Raw genomic sequence first — 13,498 nt, forward strand, 5'->3', positions numbered from 1 at the left:
TTCATCCTCACTGCTCCTGTCATAACATGATAGAATTGACTGCTGCTGAAATGTGGAACAGCTCTTGATCTATAGATAGTAGCTAAAAGCCCCATATGAGTGTTTTGAAGAGGAGAAATAGCAAGCTCGATCACACATATCTATAGGTTTTGCTCTCCTTCTATATATTTTGTAAAGCTGTTTGGTGTTAATGGTCACAACCATGGTAGGTTTCTTGGACCAATTACAGTGCAACAGGTTTCTAGTGACCAGATCTATCAGTAAAACGTTTCCGTTGCTTGAAATTAAATTATATTATAGAACTCCTCATTCCAGACAACTTTGCCTCTAGAACCACTGCTGTCAATTAAATTGTTTGTTAAATGATTGAGAAGATGTAAAAAAAACTACTTTTGCTAAATAGTCCTAGGTTTTTCACTCAGTCTTGAAAAAAACACTGCAGTACAATTCTCCGGACTCTCTTGGCCAATAATTACCAAAAAAAATGTTGAAATGTACCCTTTGGGAAGCTATAACCTGTCCAAATTTATCCCAAATCCTATAAAGCCTAAAGGAAAACTCAAAACTTCACAAATACATATGCAACAGGTGATTCTAAACAAGCATGGAGTTTTAAGGAGATCGGACCGCAGTTGGCGCTAACACAGTCATACATGTTAAAAAAAACTATATATTTCTATGGTAAATTACCTGGATTTGCCAAAAATGCTTTTTAAAATTATTGATTTGGTGGTAACAGGCTTGCTAATTAATGTCTTAAATGCCTTAAAGCACTTGAACCTTAAAGCACTTGAATTTTTTTTATTATTTAGTTTAGCAAAATATTTAATATTTAAAATGAATCAACTAAAACTAATAAATACAAATAAGAAATACTACATTACAGCAAAATTTCTCATAGTTTAACTTATTTTTAGAGGGAAAACCTATTTTGTGCAACTCAGAACAGTGACAACCAATCAGATATACAGTATTGATATTTAATCTGAGACTTGATGCTGGGTGAGGGATTTCTATGTAGTACTTTTAACTATTTATTTAAAAATACATATAATTCCTGTTTTTCCATGGTAAAGAGCAAACATAATTTTTGAACATCATCTTTTTTCCAAGGAAATTAGTCATAGATCATTGTCATTAGTCATTAGATCATTTCCTGTTTGAGCCTGAGGTGAGAGGAATTAGATTGGTTGTCAAAGATCTTCGGAAAACAACTTTGAAAAACACAAAATGACGTACCAATTATTAATAAGTGCCAGTCTATACTCTAAATATGTTCCTCTGACTCAAACAGCACAGACAGTTTGCTATACATTATGTGAGCACAGGGGACTTTGAAGAAAATTAATCATAAGACATATACAGTTAGGTACGCTGTTAACTTCAGTCACATAAAGAAAAGAACGTTTTGAATAGAACAAAAAAGTTGAGAGAATAAAACGAAAAGAGGGCTATTTGCATAATTTTGCATTACAATGTGTCAGGATTACAATGCAATTTCCACTGCAATTTGCTGCATAAACTATTTGGGTCACGCTGAAATTATCAGACACTCTTTTCGACCATTATGCACAGCCGTCATGCGTTAATGTATTTGTAGCTTTGACATCAAAACAGAAGTGATTTCGAGCCATTTATCAGCTTGAAATTGCTAAATGGAGTGGGCAGAATGTTTTGAGTTAAAGGAGAAGTTCACTTCCAGAAAAAAAAAATTACAGAAAATTTACTCACCCCCTTGTCATCCAAGATGTTCATGTCTTTCTTTCTTCAGTTGTAAAGAAATTATGTTTTTTGAGGAAAACATTTCAGGATTTCTCTCCATATAGTGGACTTCTATGGTGCCCACGAGTTTAAACTTCCAAAATGCAGCTTAAATGCAGCTTTAAAGTGCTCTAAATGATCCCAGCTGAGGAAGAAGGGTCCTATCTAGCGAAACTATTGGTTATTTTCCAAAAAAACAAATGACAATTTAAAGAAATTGTTTTTTGAGGAAAAAGTCCATATAATGGACTTCTATGGTGCCCACGAGTTTGAACTTCCAAAATGCAGTTTAAATGCAGCTTCAAAGGGCTCCAAACGATACCAGCCAAGGAAAAATAGTCTTATCTACAAAATGATCAGTTATTTTCCAAAAAAATTGACAATTTATATACTTTTTAACCTCAAATGCTTGTCTTTTCTATCTCTGCCTGTACTCTGTATTCCGGTTCAAGACAGTTAGGGTATGTCGAAAAACTCCCATCTCATTTTCTTCTCCAACTTCAAAATCATCCTACATCACTGCAGAAGTACCGACCTATTGTTTACAAAGTGAACGTGCAAAGAAGATCAAACGACCTTTACAAAAAAAGGTAAAACAGCGATGTAGGATGATTTTGAAGTTGAAGGAGAAAATCAGTTTTTTCGACATACCCTAATACACAGAGTACAGGCAGAGCTAGACAAGACGAGCATTTGAGGTTAAAAAGTATATAAATTGTAATTTGTTTTAGAAAATAACTGCTCGTTTCGCTAGTCAAGACCTTCTTTCTCGGCTGGGATCGTTTAGAGCCCTTTGAAGCCGCATTTAAACTGCATTTTGGAAGTTCAAACTTTGGGGCACCATAGAAGTCCATTATATGGAGAGAAATCTTGCAATGTTTTCCTCAAAAAACATAATCTCTTTACGACTGAAGAAAGAAAAGCATAAACATCTTGGATGACAAGGGGGTGAGTAAATTATCTGTAAATTTTTGTTCTGGAAGTGAACTTCTTTAAAGTTACAGTATGTTTAGTATGTAAAATTAAAGATTCATGAGATATTTTATGATATCTTCTGGCTTGACTATATAACTTATTGTTTTGTTGTAGCAAATAAAGACAAAGCAAGCAAAGGAAGCACAAAGAAGCATTTTTTAATAAGCAGAGTTGCTATGATATTCAAGAAGCCAAGTACATGCTAGTCTTTGTCATTTTTCATTGGAGATATGGCTGGCCTGCAGCGATTTTGCATTGGATCTGAAGCGGGCACCATTGCAGCGGTGACAGCAGTCTATCTCTTCAAAGTAAACATCATGAATACGAGAGGATGATGGATTAAAGGCCATCATCACCCCTGTTGAGATTAAACAGGTCTCTCACGTGATGGAGAGCAGCACACCATCTCCTGAGACGCCTTGCTTCCATAGTCTGAGAGATGAAAGCCGGAGCAGCAGGGCAGATCTAGGGGGAGGCACGGGCACCTCGGCGGGACGTACCGCCCAGCACGAAAGCACAGGATTATGGGTCGCAGCGTGATGCTGGCAGGGGACTTCCTCTGTGTTTGCTGGGAAGGCAGACGCCCATCTGGCATGTCATTACTGTATGTCTATACCAAACCCTCTCCGCCCAACTACACCAGCCCTCTGGGTCAGCAGGCAGAGCCCCCATTCCCTCCTGCACCTGCTAAACCTCCGCCTGCTTCATCAAAGAGCTCCGGTCCTTGTGCTCAAGTCCGTCAGCTAAATAATTTATTTTCTGACATGCACTTTACTCCCATTTGTCATGCTCAGTCCCCAATACCAAAAATATCACTGTGCTCCTTTGAGAAGCTTTGGCTCGGGGTATTTGTACACAAGCTAACATTAAGCATGACATCATTATATCACAACAAATCACAGTGGAGTTCAAGATGGGAATTCACAAATTCAAAAATTGTTACGTATTTAAAGGGGTCATGACAAATCAAATTTGTCTTTGTTCTCTCTAAAAAATGCTGGGTTATTTTTTTAAACCCAAATGCTGGGTTCAGCTTGTTGGGTCAGTTTATTGGGTTATTTTTAATATTTTTTACTCAGGTGCTTTTGAGCTTTTCTGTAACTAAGCTGCTGGGTCATTTTTAATGCAACTGTAATATTTTACAGTTTCTTAACTAGCTGCTTATTAGCATGCATATTACTAGAATGTTAGCCATTTATTCGTTTTAATTAAGTACATATTAATGCCTTTTTCTACATTACCTTATTCTACATCCCAAATCCTACCCAATACCTAAACTTAACAACTACAGTCGTGGCCAAATTTTTGAGAATGACACAAATATTAGTTTTCACAAAGTTTGCTGCTAAACTGCATTTAGATCTTTGTTTCAGTTGTTTCTGTGATGTACTGAAATATAATTACAAGCACTTCATACGTTTCAAAGGCTTTTATCGACAATTACATGACATTTATGCAAAGAGTCAGTATTTGCAGTGTTGGCCCTTCTTTTGGAAGAAGTTGCTGTTGGAGGGTGTTTTGGTACCACTCTTTATTCATGGCTGTGTTTTTGGGCAAAATTGTGAGTGAGCCCACTCCCTTGGATGAGAAGTAACCCCACACATGAATGGACTCAGGATGCTTTACTGTTGGCATGACACAGGACTGATGGTAGCGCTCACCTTTTCTTCTCCGGACAAGCCTTTTTCCAGATGCCCCAAACAATCGGAAAGAGGTTTCATCAGAGAATATTACTTTGCCCCAGTCCTCAGCAGTCCATTCGCCATACTTTTTGCAGAAGATCAATCTGTCCCTGATGGTTTTTTTTTTTTTTGGAGAGAAGTGGCTTCTTTGCTGCCCTTCTTGACACCAGGCCATCTTCCAAAAGTCTTGGCCTCACTGTGCGTGCAGATGCGCTCACACCTGCCTGCTGCCATTCAAGCTCTGCACTGGTGGCACTCCGATCCCGCAGCTGAATCCTCTTTAGGAGACGATCCTGGCGCTTGCTGGACTTTCTTGGACGCCCTGAAGCCTTCTTAACAAGAATTGAACCTCTTTCCTTGAAGTTCTTGATGATCCTATAAATTGTTGATTTAGGTGCAACCTTAGTGGCCACAATATCCTTGCCTGTGAAGCCATTTTTATGCAACGCAATGATGGCTGCACACGTTTCTTTGCAGGTCACCATGGTTAACAATGGAAGAACAATGATTTCAAGCATCACCCTCCTTTTAACATGTCAAGTCTGCCATTGTAACCCAATCAGCCTGACATAATGATCTCCAGCCTTGTGCTCGTCAACATTCTCACCTGAGTTAACAAGACGATTACTGAAATGATCTCAGCAGGTCCTTTAATGACAGCAATGAAATTTAGTGGAAAGGTTTTTTTTCGGGATTAAGTTAATTTTCATGGCAAAAAAAGGACTATGCAATTCATCTGATCACTCTTCATAACATTCTGGAGTATATGCAAATTGCTATTATAAAAACTTAAGCAGCAACTTTTCCAATTTCCAGTATTTATGTAATTCTCAAAACTTTTGGCCACGACTCTACCTTACTATTAATAAGCAGCAAATTAAGAATTTATCAAGGGACAAGTCGTAGTTAATAGTAAATATGCGTTTCCTATTCTAAAGTGTACCATTTTTCTACCCAGTTGAGCCTATCTCCGACGAAACAACCCAGCTGCTGAGTTACAGTCATTGCGCAGGCTTTTTGCGCTTCTTCAGCAAAATAAAGGTTTATATACATTTAATTTCATTTATAAAGTCTTTACTGTGCTGTAAATGATAATATTTTACGCAACGCAACATACAAGGATGAGATATCAGCAGCAGTCATTTTACATGATGGAAACGCCTTTTGTCTTGCGTAACATACAGTAAACTGATTTTATTTGTTATAATACTGAATTTATTTAAATTTGATGTTGAAATATGTTCTGTAATTTTAGTACTGTTTGTTTATGGCCAGGTTTTGGAGTCAACAGCAGCCCATCACTAGCTTCACCAGCACGAGAATCATATTTCGGTCAAAAGTCTTTTCAATTTCCAGCCCATTTAAAGCCACCAATATAATAATTTCTAAACAATAGTCGACTTAAATAAAACAATCCAGCATGTTGTGTAAAAACATTTAACCCAACCAGCTAGGTCAAAATAACCCAGCATGTGTTCTGTCCAATATTTACCCAGCGCTGGGTAATAACCCAAGTTGGGATGTTTTTAACCTAGCTTTTTTTAGAGTGTAACATTAAAACATCCAGCAAGTTTCATAGCTTAATCTGAATAATCTGAATTCATAGTTTGAATCTGAGGTGCAACTGGGCACAAAAATTTGCATAAACTCTGCCTCCAGAGCAAGGCACTGACGAATAGTCATCTTTTCAGTTGCTTAACGGCTGACACGCTGAATGCGAATGTTGTGTCGAAATTACAATTACTGCTGCTACCTTTTTCACATTGGATACAGTAAACAGACGTGTGTTCACTTTCTGACACAGTCCAACTGCTTGAGTCTGTCGTCAACAGGATAAATGGAGTCACTGAGGCGACTGGTTTAAACCAAATCGTAATTCTGAATCTTCTGACCAAGAAGTTGTCGTGCAGTCAGCAATATAATTGAGAACAACCGCTGAGCTCTCTAAGATGAGACGGTGAGCTGGAATAACAGAACTCACACCCTATTAAAATGGCATCCTAGGAGCGGCAGACTGAAGCTGAACTGTGGCTGTAGCCTCAGGGCTGTGGAGGCTCCCAGCAAAACAGGTCAGGTCAGACAGCATGCATGGAAGACATGCTGATTTAAAATTGTTTTTTTTTTATGATTGATGTCTTTGGATGTTATGCTACTTGTTGATGCAATTTAGTGTCTTAAACACTTAAAAAAGTGCACATTCAGCTCACTGCAGAACCAAAAATATTATACTCACAGCTGACATTTAACTTTATTTCCCTTCATTTTCTTAACACATCATGTCTTATACACTATTTAATCTTAAAAGAATAGTTCACCCAAAAATGAAATTCTGTCATTAATTACTCACCCATAAGACCTTCATTCATCTTCAAAACATAAATTAAGATATTTTTGATGGCCCTGCATAGACAGCAATGCAACTACCACATTCATGGCCCAGAAAGATAGTAAGGACATCGTTAAAAAATGTCCATGTGACATCAGTGATTCAACTAATTTTATATAGCTATGAGAATACTTTTTGTGTGCAAAAAAACAAAAACAACAACTTTATTCAACAATTTCTTCTTTTCCGTGTCAGTCTTCAATGTGCATTCGAACACTGAACATACTTGAAAGTCTGTACATAATAAGACATAAAAAAAAGCAAAAAATAAATGATGAAGGCATGGCCAACAAATCCAAATCAGTGTGATCTATAACAAATTTTTATGTCTGAAGTTGACGAAACGTACACTCTGTAATAAGCTTGAAGCACTAATCTAGCATTTTGCATTCTGAAAATGTTTTTTGGCACATCTAAAGAGTTTATTTCTTTATTTTGGTGAAATTAAATTTCTTGATTCTCCAACAGAATAATTCCTTTGAGTTTAGTTACAGCTACAGGCTTTATAATGTCAACTAAATCACATCAATATTCCAGCCAGTGAGTGATGAATCTTGTAAACAAAGCAGAGATGTTGGAAAGCAGCTTGAGGGCTCTTTCTGTGGCCATAAATAAGTGAAGCATATTTGCTCTGCTGTTAGCCGTGTCTGGCACACAGGCCTAGTTAAAGTGTCATATGAACACAGTGAGAGGCCTCAGCGGAGACATACTATTTATGTTTTATGGCTCCACAGGCTCTACAACCAAGATATAAACACAAATATAGCCCAAATCAGCATTGTATGCTCTCAGATCAATCACCCTGTCTGCCATTGCACTCAGACACACATCAAAGCCTCATCTATCAGTTTTTTACAAACATACCTGGGACTGAAGCCCACAGTAACAACTGTAGCCAGTGGTGGACAGTAACAAAGTATTTTTTACTATTATTCACTTCATTCCAAAGCATAATATCATTTTTTACTATATTTCATGTAGTACCACGATGCATCGACTAACATGGAAGAAAAGAAATTGTTGAATAAAGTTGGTATTTTTGTTTGCTTTACTCACAAAAAGTATTCTTGTCGCTTCATACACTCTTAAAAATAAAGGTGCTTCACGATGCCATAGAAGAACCTTTTTTGTCTAAATGGTTCCATAAAGAACCTCTAACATCTGTTTCACAAAAGGTTCTTTGTGGCAAAAAATGGTTCTTGAGATTAAAAAAAGGTAAGAAAGAGATGGTTCTTTAAAGAACCGTTGACTGAAAGGTTCTTTGTGGAACCAAAAATGGTTCTTCTATGGCATCGCTGTGAAGAACCTTTTAAAGCACCTTTATTTTTTTAAATACCACTGAAGTCACATGTTCTGTTTTATTAATGTCCTTACTACCTTTATGGCCCTTGGATCTGGTATTTGCGTTGCTATCTATGCAGGGTCAGAAAGCTCTCAGATTTCATCCAAAATATCTTAATTTGTGTTCCAAAGATGAACGAAGATCTTACAGGTTTGGAACGACATGAGGGTGAGTAATTCATGACAGAATTTTGGGTGTACTTCACTATATGTGTACTACGACCACCATTATAGTAAAGCAACCATCCCCCCCAACTGTGTTCAAGCTCTTGTACAGCATTCCTCCGCTCCATCACCCTTTTTACTGCTGGAGTGGCTGCAGCAAAGACAACCTGCAGATTAACCAGCAGAAAAATGCAGCTCTGTCTAGAAACAGATGCTGGGAAATGGGTTTTGTGGGGTGTTTCTGCCATACAAGGTTTTTGGAAGTGAGCGATAAAAGAGCCTGGGAATGAAAAATTGAGGAAAAAAGATAAATGTTTTTTTCCCAGTTGCCATGAATCCTTAATAATAGTAAGTCACTGCCAGCCAGAAAAACAAGCATTCAAATGCAAATATGGAATTAAAATTAATCTGGGGAAAATAAACAAGCTCAAAGAGTGAGACAGCATCAAATTGTCAGGTCACGTCCTGATCTCATACCAGTTATATGACTAACGCTTTTTTAATGCTAGTCGTGACCTAATTTTTTTCTTTTTTTGCTGCTTTGCTGCTCTACAAAAATTCAAAACAATAAGTCTGTTGATTACAGTGTAGTCTCCATGGTTAAAAATGTTATGTTTTGCTTGTTTGTGCAAAAATCCCCACCGTATTTGATAGGGTGTTGTGGGTGGGTGCTAGGGTATTGTCATTCAACTGCTTTAGTGTTATCGGTGGCTGCTCTTTTCTGCCATTTAACTTTAAAAATCATGAGAATTTAAAAATCATGAGCAAATCTGCATAAAAATCTCTGCAATTACAGTTTTGCTTAGGAAAATCAGAGCATGTCAAATCTAAAGCATTTTGACTATGGGGAAAACACAATGCTGCATTGCACTAATGAGAGTGGGAGAATATATTCCCTTACAGAAAAAATATAATGAGCACGCTTCACAAACTCCCAGTCTGTAACTTAATAAACTCAGCAATCAGCTCTAACAATAAGTGAAGATAGGCAAAGCGTGTTTCTCCATTCACCATGTGCTTGTCCAGATGGCAGTGAGAACCGAGGCTTCAAAAAGCCTCCAATCAGACCTGTCTAGCAGCTTTTACTAGAACAAGCCGAGAAGCCTGCCAAAATAAAGTGTTTAAAGCCATTTCATATGAGAGGAGCAAAGAGTACAGCAAAGCCCAAAAGAGAATTCAGAGAGACTCTGGCTTCGTCTCAGAATGATACAAATATCACAGAAACACAGTGACAATCTGACAACTCATTTGCTCATTCAGTACTGCTCGTATATAGCAGATTTATATTTTTGAGCTGCTTGCTAATGTAATCATCACTAAGCCCTATATTCTTAGCTTTGCTTTTCTTGTTCTTCACAGTCATAAATGTACAGGAATAAGTGTTTTGCCTGGCAAGCCTAGAGAGCAGAACATCATTGAGACTTTGGGGTTGGCTCTTATGGGTGCATTTCCCAAAAGCATCACATATGGCGAAATAGTTCAATGATTCAGTTTTTCCCGAAACCAAAGTTCAAACGAACATTGCAAACTTGCGTGGTTGAAACTACAGCTTTCAAACTGTGGTTAGAAACATATGTTCTGTTAGTAAGACATGTGGACACAATAAGCAAGCTAGCATGCATACTATCTTCAATTTCGTTTAAATATACAGTTGAAGTCAAAAGTTTCCATACACCTTGCAAATTTTGCAAAATGTTAATTATTTGAACAAAATAAGAGGGATCATACAAAATGCATGTTATTTTTTATTTAGCACTTTAATGCATTTATTTTCCTTCTGGAGCATCAGTAGGCATTTGAACATTCTGTAATAGCTGCATATGAGTCCCATCTCAAAGATGGTTTTGAGATGCATCTTTTCACACTGGGATTCATATGCAACTATTAAAGACAGTTCAAATGCTCACTGATGCACCAGAAGAAAAAAACGATTCATCAAGAGCCATGGGGGTGAAAACATTGAATTTGAAAATCAAGGTATTTTGTCTTCTGATGAACATGTAAGTATCTTCTGCAGCTTCTGAAGGGCAGTACTAAATAAAAAATATGATATTTAGGCAAAATAAAACTAAATGTACACATCCTCATTCCATGCAAAAGTTTACACCCCTGGCTCTTAATGCATCGTTTTTTTCATCTGTAGCATCAGTGAGCGTTTGAACCTTCTGTTATAGTTGCACATGAGTCCCTCAGTTGTCCTCAGTGTGAAAAGATGAATCTCAAAATCATACAGTCATTGTTGGAAAGGGCACAAAAATGTTGGAAAACCAAAGAATTTGTTGGACCTGAAGGATTTTTCTGAAGAACAGCGGACAGTTTAACTGTTCAGGACAAACAAGGGACTCATGAACAGCTATCGCTAAACAAAAAAACAGCTGTGAATCACTGAGGTAACAACACAGTATTAAGATTCAAGGGGATGTAAACTTTTGAATGGGGTCATTTTTATAAATTCTACTATTATTTTCACTTGTGGACTATATGTAAATGCCTTTTATATGAAATATCTTATTAAAGTCGGTACAAAATAAAAAAAATAACACGCATTTTGTATGATCCCTCTTATTTTGGTTAAATAACAAACATTTGGTGTATGTAAACTTTTGACTTCAACTGTATACACATTTCAATCTATATAAGTTAGGTTGTCCAAAATTATTGCCATTTTTAAAGAGTGTGCATTAGTGTTGGAGCGATATGCTCAATTTTCATATCGTCCTATCGTCAGCCTGAGAGATCGCCGATACACGATACTATCGTGCTGATTTATTTAATTATCTATGTACTAAATTCCTTATTCATTTTGTAAAGGTAGACTTGCTATTGGGCATGTGACTAAGTTGTGCGTGTACAGAGCGCTGACGATATAGTTCTGCCGGAGAGATCTTACTTTCGGTTTCATTCTCTGCTATCCGCTATCCTCAGTGAGTGGTAAATGTACGTGCATGAATGTAAATGAGTGTATCTTTCTTTACCTGTCATATTGCGATAATGTTATCGCTTTATGTCTGACCGTTGTCATCAGGTGATGTTGTAATTGTTTATGTAGAATGTGGAGAAGTGATGCCCGTGTAATTCACGTGCGTATGTTTAGCGCCATTTGATCGCATCGTAATTCTAATTAACGCATACAGATGTTACTGAGGTGAATGTTTATGTTTAGCCTATACAGACCGATTCTGATATATGGTAATTAATTCAGCCTGAACCACGTTCTACTACCTCTGTTATCCTAATGACTGTGCAATGCTAATATAATATAACACTCCCGTTAGAATCAGTTAATCTATCTACACCGTGCTGTATGATGAAAATCTCTCCGTGGGTGCACGGACGCAACACATACGCACTGCAGACGGAGTATGTGTGAAACATGCATTACCCGTTTTCACTGCACACGTCTGTGGCGCGTTAAGGCGACGTAGCCACTCTCTTTGCTTGTGTTTATACCGCGGCAAGTTTCTGAAGCATCCTAGAACCGACTCTCCGCGCTGCATCGCTAAAGTTAGGCGCCTTTTTGACGGATAATAATAATAATCGTCTAACTATCGTCAAAGGCATCAGCCACAGGCGATATCTCTGACTATCGTCGATACACGATACTATCGTCTATCGGCACAACCCTAGTGTGCATGGTATGGAAATGCGTCAGCGAACCCTGGAGTAGAATGTAAGAGGGAACCTCAAAACAACAATAAAGCAAAACAACAAGGAACAAAAAATAGTGAAGTGGTCATTAGCTGCCATGATAGCTACAGCGGCATCTCCGAGATCTCGATTCGATAAATTAGTAGAAGTTATGACATTAACGACCATCCTATATTGTGAAACCAATGAGGTGCACACGACAGCGAGGCGACCGTGTTTGGTTAACAGTCATGATTAGCTAGTTAGTTTCTACAACGATGCATCAATACTAGGGAGGTCAAGCAGCAGGTTACATGGCTGTTTGGGAGATGCACCACTGATCAGTAAGTAATATCCCAGGCCCAGCAACCACCCAGAACATCATTTCAAACAACCATTTTTGGCGCACACATGCCCATGAGCGCACACACATACACCAAACAGGTGGCACTGCCAGAGAGGAAGCTGCAGCAGATGGCATCGTGCACCTGACTTACACCAACACTACTATACCTTCAATCAGATTTGAATTAAAAAAAGATCATCTACATGGATAAATCCTGCAGTTTCTCACAGATGATTAAGGCTGTTTAATGAAATACTAAAATAGCTGTGATATAGTTGTAAAAGAAGTATTACAAGACTATAATGAGATGTTATGAACACTTTGTAATGAGATTTAAAGGATATTCAAATGGATAGTTAACATAAATGCAAATTCTGTCGTTCCAAACCCGTAAAACCTGTAGTCATCCTTAGAACACAAATTACGATATTTATCCAAGAGGTTTCTGACCCTGCATAGATAGCAACATATGTACCACATTCAAGGCCCAGACAGGTAGTAAGGACATTGATAAAATAGTCCATGTGACATCCTCGGTTCAACCTTAATTTTATGCATAGAAAGTATTCAAATCTATGATGTCACATGGACTATTTTGTCCTTACTACCTTTCTGGGCCTTGAATGTTGTACCTATGCTGCTGTCTATGTAAGGGATAATGTACAGGCAGGCGGTAGTTATCGCAGAAATAAGCCCTTGTATCACACTAAAGGGGCTTATTTCGCGATAACTACAGGCTGCCTGTACATTATCCCGCTTATTACACGGCTACTTGCCACATAAGGAAAAAAACTGGACATGAATATGAATTTGAAATCTTTTATTGGCATATTTGTTTTAAATTAACATTTTTATCCTTCCGCGAAACGATATAGTACCACGTGACTAACATTCAAACTATGTACATTAGTAAGACAATTTAAATAGATTAATGTCGAAATTTTCCATTGTTAATTGTGGTTGTCCAGTGTTTGTCACAAGATGGCGCCAAACGGTAATCTTTGTTGGCTCGTAGGGATTTTAAACATACAAGTAGTACCGGCTATGCGTTATTACTTTGGAACGTGATTATTTGAAAAGAACGAACCTGCAAATGTCTCAACTGACCAATCAGAATCAAGCATTCCAAAGAGCCGTGTAATAAGCAGGGTCAGAAACCTCTCGGATTTCATCAAAAATATCTTAATTTGTGTTCCGAAGATAAACGATAAATGG

The 13,498-nt window shown here is 37.6% G+C and overlaps 1 protein-coding gene across 1 annotated transcript in view; it reads right to left on the reverse strand.

The window, feature by feature from the left end:
* Positions 1-13,498, reverse strand: part of LOC141330991 (neogenin-like) — a 75,543-nt gene that overhangs the window by 47,833 nt on the left and 14,212 nt on the right. The window lies entirely within an intron of this gene.

Source organism: Garra rufa, chromosome 3, assembly GCF_049309525.1.
Source record: "Garra rufa chromosome 3, GarRuf1.0, whole genome shotgun sequence".
Lineage (NCBI taxonomy): Eukaryota > Metazoa > Chordata > Actinopteri > Cypriniformes > Cyprinidae > Garra > Garra rufa.